This window comes from Patella vulgata, chromosome 7 (assembly GCF_932274485.2).
Source record: "Patella vulgata chromosome 7, xgPatVulg1.2, whole genome shotgun sequence".
Classification (NCBI taxonomy): Eukaryota; Metazoa; Mollusca; class Gastropoda; family Patellidae; genus Patella; species Patella vulgata.
The window spans coordinates 53,199,068-53,221,885 of NC_065885.2; the positions used below are offsets into that span (position 1 = coordinate 53,199,068).

A 22,818-nucleotide genomic window follows, 5' to 3' on the forward strand; every position below is an offset into this window, starting at 1 on the left:
ATACCGATAGTGGGACCCAGCATAGGTATACATATTTACGACTCAGCATGGATGCAACCAGAAGTTTTGAGTTAAACCTTATTTATTCAAATTGTTAATTTCCTGTACAAAATAATAAATCCAGCTAATTTAACAGGACATATATCTGTGCTTGGTTGTAGTTAAAGACAGCTGATAAATTACACCGTTCCATTTTCTGCCGATAGTCAACTTCGATAGCTACAAGTTACTATTTATAGTTGATATGGGGAAAAACTCTCGACAGAAATCAATAGCGGTGTCCAAAGTAATGTTACTTGATGGGGTGATTTATCCGCCAAAAACAGTAATTGATTTTGTCTTGTTTCACATAAGAAAAATGTGTTTTGGGTTTTTACAGATTTGTTTGCCGGAGTTAAATCACTCGATGCTGTTAATTAAAATACATAATTGTAATAATTTATCTATTTATTCGTCTCTTTGAAATGGAGTTATTTCCCTTGTATATAGATATTGCACCATCCCATGTTATTATAATAAATATTAGATATAAACCTTTAGATATCGGGTGAGCCGTGGTTCTGTGGATTAAGTTACATACATACTTTCCTTTGAGACTAAAGCAATTGGATCTATCCTCTAGTAGAAGAAGTCAAATTCGACTGCTGGGGGATACCGCAGAACTAACTCGATACTCACTCTTTTGCCTTCCCCTTGATATTTTTTATCTTTTTTTTTATAACAATTAAGTTTAGACTGCATAAAGTTATAAAGGTTCATAGTTGTACACAGTGAAGACGGGTAGTATTTTGTTAACAATACCTCATACAGCACAGGCGATTGGCTCACAGCCAATAAATACTGATCAAGAATTTCGGGGTTACCTAGGGTATATTATTTCAATATTTCACGTCAATATATACTATTCAAAAAAAGTAGGGGATATTTGATTTTGGGGGCATAATACTAAAATATGCAAATGACTACGAAAAAAGTCACTATAGAACCTAACAGAAGAAACATTTCCAGTTACATGTGACGCCCAAACGCACCAATAGCTACCGCATGGAATGCAGGTGATGCTTGGGATCATCATGGGGGTCCAACCCAAGATTTGCACGACTCTGACTTTGAATGTTACAGTCATTGTGGCATTGAATTCCAGGGTGGAAACATCAGTTTAATTGTTTTAGTGACCAGAAAACAAATTTTGATATGCGTCGGCTTACCCAAAATGAAAGGTTACGTGCCCTTGGCATGCTACAGATCGGCACAACACAGGCGGTTGTGGCGCGGACGATGAATGTTTCTCAGTCTGTCATAAGCAGGCTATGGTCCAGATACCGTGATACACAATCTGTACAGGACAGACCACGCTCAGGTCGACCAAGGGCGACAACTCAAGCCCAGGATCGATTTATCCGTACCTTGGCCTTGAGAAATCGTGTCATCACAGCAAATCAGATCAGCGCTCGTCTTCAAACAGACACTGGTGTGAGAGTGAGTGGCCAGACGATTCGGAATCGACTGCATAGGGGTCACCTTCGCGCCCAACGTCCTCGCGTGATCCCTTGTTTGAGAGATCATCACATTCAGGCAAGACGTCGTTGGTGTAGGGATCGTCAACACTGGGATAATCGACGCTGGAGCAATGTGATGTTTTCAGATGAGTCAAGGTTCACTGTTGATTTTTTGGACAGACGTAGGAGGGTGTGGCGTCGTCGAAACGAGCGCTTCCAAGACGTTAACGTCATCAGACATGATCGATTTGGGGGTGGTTCTGTTATGGTGTGGGGAGGCATCACTGTTGCTGGAAGAACGGCTTTACATGTTGTTGCAGGGCGTGTTACAGGCCAGTACTACCGGGACAACATCTTGGCAGTCAATGTTGTGCCGTTCGCACGACGTCATGGCCGCCGTTTCATCTTCCAGGATGACAACGCAAGATGTCACAGGGCCAGGATCGTTACAGGTTACCTCCAACAACAGAACATCACCACATTACCTTGGCCAGCACTGAGTCCCGACCTCTCCCCCATCGAGCATGTCTGGGACATGCTTGGACAGAGGTTACGTCAACGTCAACAACGTCCTGCCAATGTCCAAGAACTTGCTGCTGCGTTGCAACAGGAATGGGACAATCTGGACCAAAATGACCTTAGACGTCTCATTAGGAGTATGCCACGTCGGATCAATGCTTGTTTGGCAAACAGAGGAGGATTTACCCGTTACTGACTTGGTTGTGATGCTGTGGTAACTTTGCTGTTTGACCCCGGGTATCATTTTACCCTTATAATGGTCAGTCTGTGCCTTACTTAGTCTAACGATCATTTGGAATAAATCGATGAATGTGAACTTCATTTCATTTTGTCATTTGTTTCTTCGTCAGTTTCATTAGGTGACTTTAATAACACTTAAAATTCAAATATCCCCTACTTTTTTTGAATAGTATATTATAAACGTCAGTAGCAGTTTTTATTTTTAGATTAATATTTAGAAATGATTATGAATGTTTCGGACAAAGGACACTATGCCCATTATGCTTTGCTTACTATCATTTGTGTATGCATTGGTGGAAGTAGAATATTAAACTTAATGATATTTTCCCAGGAAAACAAAAGTCTTTCAGCTCTACAAGTTCACCGCCTTTCCGCTTTATTCCCGATTGGATACTGTCGATTTTTGTGATAGTCGTTTTGGAATTTATCAACTTTTTTGTGATAGTCGTTTTGGAATTTATCAACTTTGGCGATAGTCAAATTGGAATTCATACAGTTTTACAGGGATGTTACACTATTAGTTCTTCAAGAGACATCTCTATGTTAACTCAATATAATACTTTTATTCTTCTAGACATATAATGTATAATGATCCTTTAGTTAATGACTCATTAGTGAGCTTGTATTGTTCGGTTCTCTGGCCTTGATTTGGGACCTTGTAATGGGTCGACCATCTGGGTGTCACAGCTGATAAATATTGATATTTAATTAATTCCGCTTTCATGTGTCAGTGGTGGCGTGATAACGTTTCCATGATATCCCCTAACAGAGAGGTTTTGCGACATAAGAATATCGCCCGTCTGTATTTAATATTACCAATTGTAATGTAGACCCTTTAAAGTCGAAATGGAAGTCATTTATAGATGCAGAATCAGGAATAATGAGATCTTCTGGGAATAAGTAAAGGTGAAATTATTTATACTTCAGGTTCTAGATTGTTGAAACAATTTCAATAGTAGTTAGAGTTTGAGTTACTGGTTTTCAGAAAAGACGCATATACATCCCCAGCCCCAACAAAAACAAAGAAATAAGACTAACGTAAGAGTTACTTTATTTATTTGTGAATGGTCTGCTATTGGAATAAAAACACTATTTAGCTAAGCGCGGGAAATGACAAGTAGGTGGTAGACAATTTGCCCAGTGATCTCTTCTCTCTTGTGCATATTGCTGGGTTACACAATGTGATGGTGGATAGCAATACCCGCTCATTTCACGATAACATTCATAACCTGAAATTTTAAATAAGTTCTTAATATGGAGATGTTTAAATAAAACCTGTTGATGAGGACAATGCTCATGATCAATGAATACTACTTGTCATCTCTGAAATGAGTGATGCTTGGTGTTGGTGTCTTTATTTGTTAATGGCGAAATGATTTATACTTCGTGTTCTAAATTGCGGAGGCTACCTTTGGATTCTTTTACGTGCACGTCGGCGTGTATACGGGACCACGATTTGTTTTTATCCCACTGAAACGACTAGGAGCCTGTTCATTGACAGACGACTAAACAACTGACAAGTGGTAAACCGAACTAAAAAAAATTCCAGAGGAACTTCCCTAGTGAGCACGCACTTTGAATAAACCGAGCATGCGCGACGGTCTTTTGGCCAAATTAATGAGTTTGGCGACTGTTTTGCAAAATAAGGTGTACATTACAAAAAATACCAAGATAAACAAAAATAAGTCCAACATAATTATTTGTATTCACTTTATTTATTTGTAAATGTTCTGCTATAATATTGATCGTGTTTCATTGGTTTGTTGAAATTCTGTTAGTTTGTTAAAATTAATATTTATACAAGGACAGCTGTCTAGTCCTGAGACGAAAAACCGAGGTCCCGTGTATACATTAGAATGCACGTAAAAGATCCCTTGGCAGTTGGAATTCGATATAAGAGTAGGCGATAGTGCCGCTGCCCGGGCAAAATTTCCCTCATAGCACACTGTATGGCGTATGCCCGTCTTCATAAGCCCAGTTTAGGAGCAGAACAGTAGGACTTTAAACCCCATTTCATTTCATTTCATTTATACACAGTATTGCATTAGTTTTGTTATGTAACAATCCTATATTATTAATATTAATATTATTAATAATAATATAGGTACGTATATTGACAATCCAATTTCCCCAGTCTCAATGATTTAGAGACTTACGGAAAGCGGCAATCAATCATCGGTCTACACATCTTGTATTTGAAATTTGGAGATAACCAGAAGTTTACAGTTAAGGTGCCGGTATTCAAATCGTTAGTTCTCCTTTTAAATAACATTCTTGTTGTTACAGCATTTCTGTAATATGGGTCAACTGTCAGTTTACATGCCATATATCTGTAATCAGCTATAGTCAAAGACAGTTAGTATAATGCATCGTCTCGTTTTCTGTCCATAATCAACCTTGATCCGCCTTATACACATAAGTTACTATTAATAGATGCTATGGAGAATAACTCCCGACAGACATCAATGATGTGAATGCAAATTCAAGGCAACAGCGTTTAGTAATAGCGTTTACTGTATGGGATGCCAAGTCTTTTGGGCTTTCGGCAAATTTGTATTCCAGAGTTAAAACAATCATTCGGCGAGGTTAATTCATAATAAAAACACGAATGATTTTGTAAAAAAAATTCTATCCGTTATCGTGTAAATGGAGTAATTTCCCTTGTATATAATATTGCACCATCACGCGTGATTATAATAAATATAAGTTATGAACGTGTAGACATCGGGTGAGCCGTGGTTCTGTGGATTAAGTTACATACATACTTTCCTTTGAGACTAAAGCAATTGGATCTATCCTCTAGTAGAAGAAGTCAAATTCGACTGCTGGGGGATACCACAGAACTAACTCGATACTCACTCTTTTGTCATTTACTTAAACCTCTATATCCATTTCTTCTTTTGTAGAACTAATTTTAAATTCCAATAGTTTTTAAAAGTTAACATTTGTCCTACACCTTTTCTTTTTCCCCCATTGATTATAAATGATAACGCGTGTTTTGTCCAGTTTTAGCATGTTTATTGACAGTGTAGTTTGTATTATACATAGGTATATAGTCAAGGTATACGAATATTGACACGGTATACATATATTGTTGCATATTGACAATCGTTCAATTTCCCTGATAGATTTGGTAATCAATCCTATTTCCTCTATCTCAAAGATTTAGAGATAAAAAGAAACCAATACCGATAGTGGAACCCAGCATTCCACAGAACTAACTCGATACTCACTCTTTTGCCTCCCCCTTGATATACTATTCAAAAAAAGTAGGGGATATTTGATTTTTAAGTGTTATTAAAGTCACCTAATGAAACTGACGAAGAAACAAATGACAAAATGAAATGAAGTTCACATTCATCGATTTATTCCAAATGATCGTTAGACTAAGTAAGACACAGACTGACCATTATAAGGGTAAAATGATACCCGGGGTCAAACAGCAAAGTTACCACAGCATCACAACCAAGTCAGTAACGGGTAAATCCTCCTCTGTTTGCCAAACAAGCATTGATCCGACGTGGCATACTCCTAATGAGACGTCTAAGGTCATTTTGGTCCAGATTGTCCCATTCCTGTTGCAACGCAGCAGCAAGTTCTTGGACATTGGCAGGACGTTGTTGACGTTGACGTAACCTCTGTCCAAGCATGTCCCAGACATGCTCGATGGGGGAGAGGTCGGGACTCAGAGCTGGCCAAGGTAATGTGGTGATGTTCTGTTGTTGGAGGTAACCTGTAACGATCCTGGCCCTGTGACATCTTGCATTGTCATCCTGGAAGATGAAACGGCGGCCATGACGTCGTGCGAACGGCACAACATGGACTGCCAAGATGTTGTCCCGGTAGTACTGGCCTGTAACACGCCCTGCAACAACATGTAAAGCCGTTCTTCCAGCAACAGTGATGCCTCCCCACACCATAACAGAACCACCCCCAAATCGATCATGTCTGATGACGTTAACGTCTTGGAAGCGCTCGTTTCGACGACGCCACACCCTCCTACGTCTGTCCAAAAAATCAACAGTGAACCTTGACTCATCTGAAAACATCACATTGCTCCAGCGTCGATTATCCCAGTGTTGACGATCCCTACACCAACGACGTCTTGCCTGAATGTGATGATCTCTCAAACAAGGGATCACGCGAGGACGTTGGGCGCGAAGGTGACCCCTATGCAGTCGATTCCGAATCGTCTGGCCACTCACTCTCACACCAGTGTCTGTTTGAAGACGAGCGCTGTTCTGATTTGCTGAGATGACACGATTTCTCAAGGCCAAGGTACGGATAAATCGATCCTGGGCTTGAGTTGTCGCCCTTGGTCGACCTGAGCGTGGTCTGTCCTGTACAGATTGTGTATCACGGTATCTGGACCATAGCCTGCTTATGACAGACTGAGAAACATTCATCGTCCGCGCCACAACCGCCTGTGTTGTGCCGATCTGTAGCATGCCAAGGGCACGTAACCTTTCATTTTGGGTAAGCCGACGCATATCAAAACTTGTTTTCTGGTCACTAAACAATTAAACTGATGTTTCCACCCTGGAATTCAATGCCACAATGACTGTAACATTCAAAGTCAGAGTCGTGCAAATCTTGGGTTGGACCCCCACGATGATCCCAAGCATCACCTGCATTCCATGCGGTAGCTATTGGTGCGTTTGGGCGTCACATGTAACTGGAAATGTTTCTTCTATTAGGTTCTATAGTGACTTTTTTCGTAGTCATTTGCATATTTTAGTATTATGCCCCCAAAATCAAATATCCCCTACTTTTTTTGAATAGTATATTTTTTACTGTTTTGATAACAATTTAGTTTAGATTTCATACATTTATAAAGATTCAAATTTGTACACAGTGAAGAAGGGTAGTGTTTTGTTAACAATACCCCATACAGCACAGGCGATTGGCTCACAGCCAATTAATACTGATCAAGAATTTCCTCTTTTTTGTACCGGACTTACCTAGGGTATATTATTTCAATATTTCACATCACTAATATTTTTTTTTTAAAAATTAATATTTAGAAATGATTATGAATGTTTCGGACAAGGGTCACTATGCCTGCTACGTCATGATTACTATCATTTGTATATGCACTGGTGCATGTAGTCGTGGGCACAGTAGAATATTAAACTTAATGATTTATTTCCAGGAAAACAAAAGACGTTCAGCTCCTTAAGTTCGCCGATTTTCCGCTTTATTCATAGCTGGATTCTGCCGATTTTTGCGATAGTCGTTTTGGAACTCATCAACTTTGGCGATAGTCTAATTGGAATTCATACAGCTTTGTTAGGAATGTTAAACTATCAGTTCTTCAAGACACATCTCTATGTTAACTCCATATAATACTGTTATTCTTCTAGACATATAATGTGAGCTTGTATTGTGGTAGGCCTAGTCCTAGTTCGGCTTTCTGGCCTTGATTTGGGACCTTGTAATGGGTCGACCATCTGGGTGTCACAGCTGACATGATATGGATATTTAAAGGAGCTAAATGGCTAACATTTGGGACCTAGAAATTGACACAAGTGGGTCGCAACTTATATAATACTGTAATATGAATGTATATAAACTGATATACATTCAATGGTTTCCGTTTTTACTCTAATTTCAAATCAGTTATGTTCCGCAAGATAAGCCAGCAGTCTCAATCGAATGCAAATTTCTAGCGCCTGGTTATTCCAGTCTGCATACGCCGTTTGGTTTGGTGCAATATGTCTAGCCTCGTTCCTCGAGTCTCTTGCTAGAACTGGGGCTAAAACGCATTATGGTACACGATTCGTGTACCAATGGTAAAATCTTTATTTTGTCTTAAATATTGGGTATCAGAAGCCCATCTTTTTCCGGTAAGATCACAGCATCAATGTTGATTTAAATTGACAAATAATTTGTGTTTTCAATGTTGAAGATTTTGGATGATATTGAGTTAGAGACTTAGCTACTTTAATTAATTCCGCTTTCATGTGTCAGTGGTGACGTGATAACGTTTCCATGATATCCCCTAACAGGGAGGTTTTGCGACATAAGAATATCGCCCGTCAGAAATGATTTGTTAAAGGTGAATTTATTTATACTTCAGGTTCTAGATTGTTGAAACAATCATTTCAATAGTAGTTAAGGGTTTGGGTTACTGTTTTGCAGAAAAGCCCCAAGAAAACAAAGAAACAAGAGTCACTTTATTTATTTGTGAATGTTCTGCTATTGGAATAAAAACACTATTTAGCGCGGGAAGTGACAAGTAGGTGGTCGACAATTTGCCCAGTGATCTCTTCTCTCTTGTGCATATTGCTGGGTTACACAATGTGATGGTGGACAGCAATACCCGCTCATTTCACGATAACATTCATAACCTGAAATTTTAAATAAGTTCCAAATATGGAGAATTGTTAATAAAACCTGTTGAGGAGGACAATGCTCATGATCAATGAATACTACTTGCCATCTCTGAAATGATTGATGCTTGGTGTCGGTGTCATTAATTGTTAATGGCGAAATGATTTATACTTCGTGTTCTAAATTGCGGAGGCTACTTTTGGATTCTTTACCTGCACGTCAGCGTGTATACAGGACCACTGAAACGACTAGGAGCCTGTTCATTGCCAGACGACTAAACAACTGACACGTGGTAAACCGCACTAAAAAAATCCAGAGGAACTTCCTTATATTGAGCACGCACTTTGAATAAACAAAGCATGCGCGGCGGTCTGTGGAACAAATCGATGAGTTTGGGCGACTGATTTGCAAAATAATTTGTGCAATACCAAAGATACCAAGATAAACAAAAATAAGTCCAACGTAATTATTTGCATACACTTGATTTATTTGTGAATGTTCTGCTATTTGAATAAAAACACTATTTAGTGGGGAAAGTGACAAGTAGGTGGTCGACAATTTGCCCAGTGATCTCTTCTCTCTTGTGCATATTGCTGGGTTACACAATGTGATGGTGGACAGCAATACCCGCTCATTTCACGATAACATTCATAATCTGAAAGTTTAAACAAGTTCTAAATATGGTACCACAGTGGCTCTGCGAGTACGACACAGGTTCATTAACCAGGGGGTCGATTCCGGTTTTGATTGAGAACGTATCTGGGGATTTTTCGGCATGTTTTCCCCTGATGAGTGAACACGCCGGGGTTCCTGGAGTTCAACAAACCGAGGCCCCATACACAGAAAAGAAAACCCTTGAAAGTTGAAGTTCGAAGAACAGCCAAATTTAGATAAAGAGCTGGCAGTTCACGCTATAATAGTTCAAAAATAGATAATGAAAAGTGAATATGCAGAAAATTTCAGTCAAGTTATGGCCCTTTGAAGAACAGTGTAGTTTCGATTGTCATTTCTACCGTTGTTACGTTAACAAGCAAAGTCTCGATTATCCATTTCTTAATTAAATTATTAACTAACAGTCAGGTTTAAATTCGTAGAAAATCAAATGAGCTAGAGAGTTGATTATGTGCTTGGCATGTAAAAATATGTCTAATCAATGATTTATAAAACACTTGAGGCCAAACGAAAGATCTGCATTAGGCCGATTTAGCTCTTAGATAATGCGTCTTTAAGTTGGTTTATAAAAACTACCAGGCGTTTTCCACATTTCAATCACGATGTGCATAATACTGCTAACTATGAACAATACATTTGTTTAAAATAATAGTGAACTGACTGTACACTCTCGGATATCTGTTGAAAAATGTGCAGTTTTTAAATATAGTAAACAAATGAATATAAACAAATAGTGAAATTACATTGTCTGAATACTGAACGGGGTCTTATTGTCCGAATTTACGAATAACTAGATAACCGTGATACATACATGTATTTGCCATGTATAAAATCTAGTATCGGCCTGGTTATCCGGGTACCTAATAAAGAAGAAAGTTGGTTATCTTGGTGCAACCATACAACTATGAAATATTAGTAGTAAGGATTTCTTACCTGTAGGACATCCCGATAAACCTTCACAAACTTCATTAGGTCCCGGTCCAGCACCACAAGTACCTTCACCTCTAAACATTTTTTCATAGCCTGAAATATCGTATAATACAGACACAATATTCCAGACTAAAGTGCAAATATTGGCTTTTACTATAAAATAATAATCTTATTATTTGTCCAAATAAAATTAAAAATCGACCAATGTTTCTATCCATTGACATCGAGGCCACGTAATATATTAATATCCAGGAAATACAACAATAAATCAAAGATTTACACTTGTAATAAACTGGTTGTTCCATGGATTAACCCATATCCATCAGACAATGCACTGATACTACCACATCGATGGATTAACCCCTATTCATTAGACAATGGATTAACTCATATCCATTAGACGATGCACTGATAGTATCGCATCGATGGATTAGCCACTATTCATTAGCCAATGCACTATCATTTCGATGGATTAGCTGATATCCATTAGACAATGCACTGATACTACCATATCGATGGACTAACCCCTTTCCAATAAAATTCTAATAACAATCTGACTTCGTTATGCTATTCTGATTAAATGTCCGAACATTTTGATTTTTCAACTCACCAAAAGCGGTTTTCCTTAAATAGATAATTCTACCATTGACATCTCGGCAACTTGAGCCCGCGGGACAATCATGAGACGAAGAGCATGACTGGCTAAGAGGAGAGGCTGTGGAGATTATCAGTGGAGATTCTACCAATAATCGTTTCTCCAGGTATTGCAGTTTCTGGGGCTTTCCCTGAAAAGTTCAATTGGCAAAAATATATATATTTCCAAACTTTATCACCAATATTAAGTTTTCTCAAAAAATTCCCTGTCTTTAATCGTTGAGCTTCCTTCGCCCATTGACTCCACGTTAGTTCATCTATCTTGATTTACAGATCTAATAAAATTTATTTTATTTCATTCCGGTTGTAATTATATTATGCCTGCACTTTACACGAAGCTCCAACTATTTCCTTATCAATAATTTGTATTCATTGATTAATATTGGTAATTTACAAAAAAAGGCCCAAAAAAACTTACCTGGACGCTGACGTAAATCCACACCTGCAATGTAGATACATTTGATCTATATACAATTTTTTGTGGTTGTCAGATTATATAATCAATGTATTGTTAATGGGCAATGAGAAAGAGAGAGAGAGAGATTGGGTTTAACGTCCACTCGACACAAACTAGGTCATTTCGGGACTAACATATGGTTTAATTTTATTTCAATAATTCGCTTGCGCGTAGGGGTCTTTAGCAGTGGGAGGAAACCGGAGGACCTGGAGAAAACCCATGAGGTTGGACAGGCGACCCTACTCCTTGCCACGTACAACCGGGGATTATGGGCAAATAGATCTGATACCAATACAAACTTGAAAGGTAAGATTTTGATATAGACTTGGTCGTTCTTACTGTACTAGTTCCAAACAGATAATAAAAAATAAACATATTGAAAATTTCAGCAAAATTAATCTATTCTCAGCGAAGTTATGAGTATTTGCAGTTTTGAGTAATTTATCTCGATTGTCAAATATCATTACTACGCCAATAAGCAATGTTTCGATTATCCATTTCAAAATATTAGATGACGCGAATGTATTAATCCATGGACTATCTAAACCATCCGATGACCTAGAAGGTTGATTATATACTTGTTGATTATATCATTACTACGCCAATAAGCAATGTTTCGATTATCCATTTCAAAATATTAAATGGCGCGGATGTATTAATCCATGGACTATCTAAACCATCCGATGACCCAGAGGGTTGATTATATGCTTGTCATGTGAATAAATGTCTAAATAATAATTTGAAGCTGCAAAAATACCTGCAATATGTAGATTTAGCTCTTGAACAATGCATTACCGATTTATAGAAACGTATAGATATAAGTATTGTTGAAATTTCTATTACAGTCCAGTGTAAATTACAATGTTAAACTCTTACTATAATAAAGTTGTACGCCAAAAGAATTCATAGTTTGTACGGAAGGAAAAATCGCATCTTGATTGGCCCTAATAATAGTTGATCGCAACTAGAATCATTCTCCATGCAGCTCGGAAATATTATACTCTCAAGCTCTTACGTTTTACTTCACAGTAATTTTGTCTTTTATTCCACAAATTGATTCTTTATGTTAGAAATTTTATTTTCATTTTCGTAACACCAGAAACTAACTAAATCAGGATCCAGTTTCATCCCTATCCCAATTTTAATTTTTTTCCCCGTCTCGACTACTGCAGCAGCTCTCTTTTAGATCTTCCGCAATATCAACTTGAGCGCCTACAGAAACCTACTACCCGAATATATTTTAAACCCATTACTCTAACTTTTAAATGTGTAAATGGCACCGCTTCTAAATATCTTTATGGACTTACATTCTATCAAAATATCTGCGATCGAAATCTCTTAATCAATTGATCATACTTTAGAGGTGTAATTTCTCTCTTCGGATATAACAGACTTCGAATGATTCTTCAATTCTTTAATATACCGGAACATAAATATACATATATCGTCATACAGTACTGACAGGCCAGTTACTGCACTTAGTAAGGGATCCTAACTAGTGACTGCCTTCAATGTACAAATTTTGTAATATTTAAGGAAAATCAGATAAAAAGATCAAAGTAAATGTTGTAATTAAAACTGACACATCGATAGATGAACAATGCATAAAGGATTAAACAATATAATAAATCAACAAAAACAATAGATGGGATTAACGTTGTTACCCAATGACGGCTTGAAAAGTGGTGACAGGTTAACGACTTACTAGGAAGTTGACCTTAAACTGGTTAATTTAAGAAGCATTAATTATATTAGCGATAGCAGATTATCACACCATTATAATACCAACTTTTGGTTATCGTTCGTTTAGAGTTGCTACTGCTAGAAGGTGGAACTCGTTACCTATTGACCTACGTCAATTATAATGCACCTCATTATCGTCATTCAAGAAATAAAGATTCTTTAGATGTGTTTGTCAAGCGGTTCGACTCGAAGCCTTCGAGCACAATTTGTGAGACTATATATTTTTTTTACTTACCGTGAAAATTAAAACTTTCATCAGCATTATGGTTAATCTGAACGCTAGAAGCACTATGAGGAAAATAAACAATGTGTGTATCCTGTTCTATATATAGTGATTTCTTATCCGTGAACATACCACAGTACGCACAGGATATGTCATAGAAAATAAAGGTAGGGCATTGATAAAATACTGTGACAGTTCGTCACAAAAGCAAAGAAAATGAAACGAATTGTTTAACCCAGATCCGTGATGCGTTATCGTAGTCTCTGTGTGTCTGAATTTGAGTTGATTGTGGACGACTGTGGCGACGGCAATGTACGACGACTTTCCCTTGTAAACAGTACCATTGAAGGCTAGATATTTAGGCCAAACCATATAGGTGGAGACTTTTTATCGAGGATAGGGCACCCTCAGTGTTAGGGTTAGGGTTCGTGGGGGGGGGGCGAAGTGGGCAAGACGCTGGCTCGCTAGCCTGGAGGTCGGGTGTTCGATCCCTGCATTGGCCGAGAAAGTTCATCCAGATTTTCCGGCGTGCCCCCCCCCCCCGTCAGTGATGCAGGACAAAGGGCCTGACAAGGATAGCTGTTTAGTCTTTCGGGTGGTACGAAAATCCGAGGTCCCGCGTACACATTGGCGTGCACGAAAAAGATCCCTGTCCGAGCCCGCTGTCCGGGCAAAATTTCCCTCATAGCACACTGTATGGCGTGTGCCCATCTTCATTAGCCCAGTTCGTAGCAGAACAGTAGGACGTTAAACCCCGTTTCATTTCATTTCATTTCGTTAGGGTTCGGTGCTTCGTTAACCCTTCATATATCCAGGAGCCAGAGTTACTTTCCCTGGTAGAGTAGTTAACACAAAAACTGTTCTCGGTAAATAGTCTCTACCCCCAGTCCCTCAACCCAACAGGCTTTGTGTTCACTTTTCGTGGAATAAGTAATCCAAGAATTGCGTAAGCTGGTGTCGTTTGAAACTTATTTATCTGCGATTTCCAGTAATTCTAAAGGTTCATATAAGTAATGGCATAAGTAAACGATACCCCCCCCCCCTTACCAATAACACGTTCTGGAAATATATTTATAAGAAAAAAACTACAGTCAAATCCATACAGATTGTTTATTTGTGAAATTTCTGCAATACATATTATTATTATTATTATTACAGCATATTTATAGTGCGCCCTTTCATATAACATATTCAAGGGCACTTTACAAAGTGACAATGTAATCATAAATAAATAAGAAGATTATACGATTGTATACAGAGTCAGTTAAAAGCCTGATTAAATATAACGCCATTATTTAGCTGGAAAGAAACAATTTGGTGGTTGACAATTTGCCCAGTAATCTCTTCTCTCTTGTGCATATTGCTGGGTTACACAATGTGATGGTGGACAACACGCCCCGCTCATTTCACGATAACATTCATAACCTGAAAGTTTAAACAAGTTCTAAATATAGAGAATTCTTAATAAAACCTCTGGATGAGGACAATGCTGCCCTGTGATCTCTTCCCTCTTGATGGCTGACAACAAGCCCGCTCATTTCACGATAACATTCATAACCAGAAAGTTGATAAACAACTTCTGAATATGTGAAATGTGTAGCGAATCAAACATATTTCTTAAATAATCAAATGTACATTTCATTAAATTATTTTGATGGCATACTTTTCTTGCCAGGTACAGATAGGTAGTGGCGGACTTGCTTATTTTGGTATGGATTTGGTTATCTCACTCATCCGTGAAAATTTGAATCATACAAATCCAGTCATACAAATGCACTTCCTCCATGGTGCCGAACAATTTCCTTTCAACAAATCTGAATAAGCACCAACTACGCAGCAAATCAAATGTGACGGACATTCATCAAGTTTTTGAGGTGTCCCTTTAGGGCTGATCAATGTCATTTGAACAAATATGTACCACCAAAGCAAAATATCTACAAAATTATGCATAAGTACCAACCACACAACATAAATGTCAGATATAACGGACATTCACGAGGGCTGATCTACGTCATTTGAACAAATCTGTACACCAAGCAGTATATGTACAAAATTCGGTTGAAATTGGTCACATGGTTTAGAAGTAAAAAAAACATATAAACACTTGTCCCATTAAGGTGCACCTCAAATTAATTTGAGCAAATCTGAAAAAGCACTACCCAAGCAACACATCCTCTAAATTTTGTTGAATTCTGTCAAATCTTTCAGAAGAATTCGGGAATATAAACGGAACTTTACCTGCTGGGCATTCCGATGATCTAACACAAACTTCATTAGGCTGAGCTCCTGCACCACAAGTACCTTGATTGTTACCACCAAGAAACTCTATAGGACCTACAAAATCAAAATGATTCCATTTTCATTACATGCTACCTAAAAATGTGATATGGGATCACACGATATCGTTCCCATCAATATACTAATTCCATTGGGTTTTGAGATCTACCGAAGCGACCTTCCTGTGTGTAAAGGATCTGACCATGGGATTACACGATATCGTTCCCATCACTATACTAATTCCATTGGGTTTTGAGACTTACCGAATGGACCTTCCTGTGTGTAAAGAATCTGACCATTGGCGTTTCTACAACTTGAGCCTATGGGACAATCACGTGAAGATGAACACGAAATCGCTGGACTTCTGTAAATTTTTCTTCGTAGTTGATATGCCTGCAAAATGTAAAAAATAGAAACGGTGATTTCCTTAACCGACAGCCCTATTGACCGAGATGTCCTTGAAATCGATACAATACTGCACCAATTCTTCCCTGAAAGCAAGTCCTTATCTGTATTTTCCATCTTCAGTGCCATTATTTTAAAAACAATCGCAATAGCCTGCTTGACATGAGGCAATAACACTCTCACTAAAATAATTGTAATTAATTGTGAATAATAACCCTTTCAAATAAACCGTTGCCTGTAGGACCAGATGAATTGAAACCCAGTAAAGGGTTGTACGACCAGATCAATTGAAACCCAGTTAACGTTTGCAGGACCAGAAAAATTGAAACCCAGTAAAAATTAGTAGGACCAGCTTAATTTAAATTGAAACCCAGTAAACATTGGCGGGACAATCTTAATTGAAACACATTCAGTAAACGTTGCACATATTCTGGGGGTTGTCATCTTACTTTTCTGTCCCATGTACACCCGGCTGTGAAGTATGAGTAAACCAGGTCACAAACTGTAAATTTACGCACAGGGTTAGTTAATTCTTACGTTGATTAAAATGTCGGGATATGAGAGTTCGTGGTCATTTTGGATTCTTTCTAGGTTTGTTTTCACGGTCTTATTTTTTGGAAGGCAAAAACAAATCTTCCGTCCAAAGTAAAATCAACACGAAACACACAATTCTAATTTTCTTATCCTCTAAGATTTACGTTTACATGTGCAATACCAGTGGATCAAATAGGCCATGTCCAATGTTCACACGATGACAATTGCCATAGCTCATATTCTAATTAAGATAAACAATGTCTGATTTAAAAACAAAAACCTCTTACCTCGGCGGCCAAACAAATACACGCCTGCAATTAGAAGGAAATAAAAAGAAAATATAGACTTTAAATTTGATTACTCTAAATGATGCATGGATCCATAGTTTATTCTGATTATGGAATGCCTTCTTACTCTGTACACTACACAATGCATATTACATATAATATACATATACCTTACTTAAGCCGTGCGTGCCAAATGCAAAATCTGTTTTTCGGGATGACATAGATTTTGTTAATTAATACCCCAAAATCTTTTGGCTTGATTTCCCCAGACCTATCCTTTAGACCGTAGAATGTTGACTGGACAAACATCCTGAATGCAGTCATCTTCGAAACCATAAGAATCATCCTAACAACCCTTTTATATTTGGTGAAACCAATTACAAACAAATTCTTGGTATAGCGGCACCACAATTAAAGATACATTATGGGAGATATTTATAGAGAGTTGGCCATTCTTGCTATAACAGTTCAAAAGTAGATGATGAAAGAAGAAAATATTGAAAAATTCAGTCAAATTACTTTATTCTGAACATAGTTATCATCGTTGTAATATTTGCCTAGAAATGGTAGCGAAATATGTCTTCACCTACACTGAACGTTTGATTGACAGGCGTTAACTCCACCTACATATCTCGATTATCAAGTAAAGTTTTCAATGGCATACGGAAACGCTTTACAGCGGCCTCGCTAAGTACACTCTATAATTTAGCCTCGATCTAACTGACGTATTTTCATCAGGTTACCCCTTATCTGATTTAATCAATTAGTGTAATCCTATTTAAATCCGAGCTGTAGCCGAGCCATCCGTGGGTCTACAGAGTTGATTTTGGTCTTGTTGTTTAAATAAAGATCTAATTTATAATTTCTATAACATCTGAAGTCTAAATTAAGACTTGCAATCATCAGATTTAGCTCTTGCATAATGCGTGTTTAAGTAATTTAAAAATGAGATTTCTAGAGGACAAATTATACTCAATTGTACAAATTAAATATGGCGTGGATTAGAAGATCAATTGAAACGATTCCTAGACGATTGTTTACTTTATTTGGAATGAATGAATTGGTGAAGTTATAGATTTGTAAATTACAATCTTGGACGTTCTAGTAAAACGAGGGGGAGAACTCTTTATTACAGATATGTATTCTGAAAAAAAGGGGGATATCTCACAAAAACTCGTATTATCCTAATGTGTGTCATGATTGACTGTGTGTTATGGTACTTTCCGGGTTGCGCTTCGCCTTTGAAAAATTCGCGCCGTGCGTCACTTTAAGCTAGAGAGAAAAAACAGCGACGTTGATTTTTTAATACGACGTCGCTTTTTTAAAAATAGACGCATCGCCCTTTTCGTAGCACGTCGCTTTTTATATTTCTATTTATAGATTGGCTTCTCTTAGGAAGACTTCATTATTTTACAGTTTACAACTGGGTTCTTAATTTAGCTATACATCCAATATTATTCACCATTTCAGCAAATGAAATATACAATGCACATGCCTTTCTTTGTGTCCAGTTATTACTGCTGTGAGGAAAAGGTACTAAACGGCAAATTAATTCTACTGCTACATGCGCATTTCATCCCCAAAACTATAAACTATACCCGTTTAGAAAAGGCGATGCGCGGCGCGGCGCGACGCGAAGGGCGACGTCGTGCTTTTTAAAGGCAGGTAGTGGCTGGAATAGAACACCATAGCGTGTTACAAGAAATCTCAACATCATTATGAATCACAATTAGGTCATCAATCTATTCAGGTGATATTGTAAATAAAATGTAGTAATGCTTTATAAACTAGATTATACATTTAGCACGAACAGGAAACACATCCTGTTCAATATGTTAGCGTTTTATAATTGCTTTATTCTATACTAGTTTATTTTGTTATATAGTTCCTGTATAATGTTTTATTGCGCGGGGCATAGCATTTCTTTTCTTTTATAAATATCAAAAAATACACTTTGTTTTTCTTTTTAAGTCATATTTTATTCACTATCAATGAATGGGAGATTGGGGAACAGGCATATGCCTATGTCAGACCCCTATCCCTATTTACAATTCAAATGATATACTAATAATGAAAAGCAGTAGATACACTATATACAGTATATACAACCCGTACTTAGCTGAATACACCTAAAGTATTATATTATGTAATAATAATTTAAAATCGTTAAGTTGAATTGACATATGATAGAACTGTTGTAAAGATAGGGTTATTAATTTCGCTGTTGGCGTCATGTGGGTCGTAGATTAGAAGATTGCTATTCTTATACTCATCAGGTAACGTAGAAATTGTTTTTCGTCGAAAAGTATTGAAGTTTGGACAGTGTAAAAGATAGTGTTCGCCATCCTCGAATTGGTGACCACAATTGCAAGCTGGATTTTCAGAGATATGTCTAAAAATGGTGACCATTTAAGTCACTGCATGAAAGTCGTAGTTTGCTGTGGATAATTTCAATTTTTCTAGAACCAATGTAGAATGTTTTGGGGGTTTGGAATCTTGTTCGGAGAGCTTTTGTTTAAAAGAGAGACTTGTTGAACGTTTGCCGTCTTCATTAGCCCAGTATAGGAGCAGAACAGTAGGACGTTAAACCCCATTTCATTTCATTTCATTTGTTGACTGGTCTAACCGGTTCCATTCCTTTATTGCGGATGGTACAAATGAGTTGGAAAATAATTTCGTTCTACACCGATATTTCTAAAATTGTACGAAGTTTATGTCTTCGTCGACGTTCCTTTAGATGAATGAAACCGGTCGCCTTGTAAAGAGAATCATGGCCCGTACCGTTAGTAGTTCCGAACCTCAATCCCAAACGATAACCGCGTAATCGAAGTGAAGCAGAAGGTAAGCGTTATAGATAATCAGTAAGGGTCTACGTCTGAAGCGATATTTCAGACCTCAAGCAGTGTGCTAGTTTTGATACTTTTTTTACATAAATTTCCTATGTGGAAATCCGACTTGCCGTTATTTTGATAAGGGAGGCCTAAATGTAGTGGAAAGAGACTTCATTTAATTTCACAGAATTAAAAATTAGTGGGGGCTTAGTAATTTTCGTTCTATTGCTGATAGTCAGAGTTTCAGTTATTGGCGCTTGCAATCGGGTCATCGATTTTGAGGAAGAACGAGGTATAATTGGCAAATAATCTGACATTAGATTTAATATGCTCAACAATATCGTTGATGTAAATGAGGAAAAGTAAAGGAGAGAGAACCGATTCTTGGGGGACACCAGCAAGCTTGGGGTCGGAACCACGCCACTTGATTCAGTGACGGACCTGATGATCTAAAGCGCGTATACCTGAAGGTATACTTGAATGCGGTGGTTAGGCCAAACCAATTTAATTTTTAGTTCTTCGGGGTCTTGAAATTGAACCATGTGTTGGTCCCGAAATGATATAGTTTGTGTCGAGTGGACGTTAACCCCCCTCTCTCTCTTTCTCTTTCTCTAATCAATAAATAACTGACTCATTTTTTTTGTATGTGATGGTTTGTTAAAGTTTGAAAATTTAAATATTTAAAACTAAAAACTTTTGCGAGGAGCAAGTAAGCACCTTTTGTTTTCAGATTAGATTTTTTTTCCCTGAAAAACAGAAATTCAAATTGATATGACCTTAGATCGTGCTTAAAGACATTTTGTTTAAGAAATAACAAGTCTTATCTGTACCGAAAATGGACGTCAGGTTTTAATCTTCGCACCGGTACATATATATTTTGAACATTTCTTTGACATTATACAATCGTTTTGCGCTGTTGATTTTAACCGCCGATCCATGAACCGGAGTCCGTGCGCAAAAAAAAATCCTTTGAGTCCACGAAAAAGCCACACGTCTCTGAATTCGGTGTATTCTGGCCCTCGGAAGAGATCACATTGCATTAACGAGAGAGCTTATGCATGAAATGTAGTACATCATGTTTATTTTGTGTTCAACATACATTTTTATTTACTGTGAGACTATAATTCTTACTTACCGTGAAAATTAAAACTTTCAGCAGCATTATGGTTAATCTGAACGCTATAAGCACTATGAGGAAAATAAACAATGTGTGTATCCTGTTGTGTTACTACACTACGTCAGAATATGTCATAGAATATAAGGGTGGGCCGTTTATATAGATGTCATGGATTACCTGCGAAATACGTTAATGGTGGACACTGACGTTAAATAAATGTATTTATGTAAATAGGAAATTAGGTCACAGATAAAGTAGTGTCAGATTGTCAATTACTACAGGCAACAAAAACGTGTTATTTAGTAATTCTGAACTGTGAAACCCCTCTCAGAGAGTGGAACAGACAGGTGCGCATTATTATAGTATGTGCTGACAAAACATAATACATAAACGTGAATGTTAATATAAATTTATAGATGCGTTGTTGTAATCAATGATTTCATACGGTATTAAACCCAGATATATAACTGACAGCTCAAATGATCTTTTTTTTCTATTAAAGTAACGATGCGTCATTTACATTTACGGTAAAATATCAAATTTATCAAGACTTATCCACGCTTATATTCTGTAACATCTAATTAAGAACATAAACGCTGCAGAAAATTTGCCGACTTGGATTCAATAGGATTTAAAATAGACCCATTAATAAATATTCGCAGACACCAAATTGGTGTAGGGCTTATTACATAGCGAGAAGCATAGATTGATGAGGTTTAAATTTAGCATATTTTTGTAACACTGAACGGAATTGAACCATTTTTGGACTGATATTCCTATTATAGATTTATCTATCACAATATTGTAGTTTCTAAGGGATTTCTATTACCCTAAAATGACGAAGGAATCTTTAACAGAAAGTTAATGCCAAGATTTATTAATATGTTTTTAACTTGCCTTGTCCTTTTTATCAAATGGTGCAGCTGGTGGGCTGGATACGACGTTATCGTGTAAATATAAATTAGCAAAGGTGAAAAAATACATGTTAAAATTAAAAAAAATCTAATTGTTCTTTAACAATAATTAAATTTATTCTCACTTTCTATAAATTAAAATAGAAAAAAGGATTGAGGGTAGTAGATCGCAAAAGAGTGAGTATCGAGTTAATTCTGAGTGAGTATCGAGTTAATTCTGAGGTATCCCCCAGCAGCTGAATTTGATTCTTCTACTAGAGGATAGATCCAATTGCTTTAGTCTCAAAGGACAGTGTGTATGTAACTTAATCCACAGAAAAAAAAAGGATTGAGGGTAGTAGATCGTAAAAGAGTGAGTATCGAGTTAGTTCTGCGGTATCCCCCAGCAGTCGATTTTGACTTCTTCTACTAGAGGATAGATCCAATTGCTTTAGTCTCAAAGTAAAGTATGTAACTTAATCCACAGAACCACGGCTCACCCGATTTCTAAATGTTCATATCTTATATGTAGTAGTTATTAGCACACTTTCCGAGGTGTATCGGTGAATATCAGGACAGTTTTGGTCGAGGGGCCCAGCCGAGGCGGAGCCGAGGCGGCTCTCGACCAAAACTGTCCTGATATTCACCGATACACCGAGGAAAGGTGCTAATAAGTTACTTACATCACATTTCTATCGAGTATTGTGAAGCAAAATGTGAAAAATAGTATTTATTATCGAGTCGTTTCAACCGAAAAGTGACAAATACTTTCTGTTCTTTCATTATTTATCCCTTTCTGAACCTCACGTTACATTTCATGGTAGAATGATTTCGCAGTGGAGAGACGACCTGAGTAGTATTTACACGTGCGTCTTGCTATGATACTCTGAGCGTAAAACAATCACGTGTTTGTTTAGACCACATCGTCAAAACAATGTCTATGGCGTAGAGGACTGCGATATTATTAAATGTAGTGTGAAGGAAATGCGAAACGTGGGTCATTCCTGGTGAAAGTATGCATCGGCGAATGGTTCTTCCGTTGAAATTTATTTGTAATAAAGTTTATGACTTTCTAGGCGTTTTTTTTTTCATCCTGCTTATTTTCAATGCCTGTGAAGTGTCCAGCAAGAGAACTGCGCCTTCTATCATCACAATTAATTAAAATAATTATTCAATATTCTAATTTATATATTTTGCATATTAA

At 37.4% G+C, this 22,818-nt stretch overlaps 2 long non-coding RNA genes across 3 annotated transcripts; both read right to left on the reverse strand.

The window, feature by feature from the left end:
- Positions 1-8,423: 8,423 nt before the first annotated feature.
- Positions 8,424-13,419, reverse strand: LOC126828824 (uncharacterized). Of its 2 annotated transcripts, none has more exons than XR_007683252.2 (5): positions 13,283-13,419; positions 11,266-11,289; positions 10,804-10,978; positions 10,197-10,286; positions 8,424-8,608 (listed from the first exon to the last, which is right to left on the reverse strand). It is a non-coding gene; the product is annotated as an uncharacterized LOC126828824 (long non-coding RNA). The 2 variants fall into 2 exon arrangements; XR_007683253.1 differs by lacking the exon at positions 8,424-8,608 and adding an exon at positions 9,058-9,246.
- Positions 13,420-14,366: 947 nt separating this feature from the next.
- On the reverse strand, positions 14,367-20,870 carry LOC126828821 (uncharacterized). The gene is made up of 5 exons (XR_007683244.2): positions 20,740-20,870; positions 16,774-16,797; positions 15,811-15,940; positions 15,509-15,604; positions 14,367-14,695 (listed from the first exon to the last, which is right to left on the reverse strand). It is a non-coding gene; the product is annotated as an uncharacterized LOC126828821 (long non-coding RNA).
- Between the last annotated feature and the right edge of the window lie 1,948 nt (positions 20,871-22,818).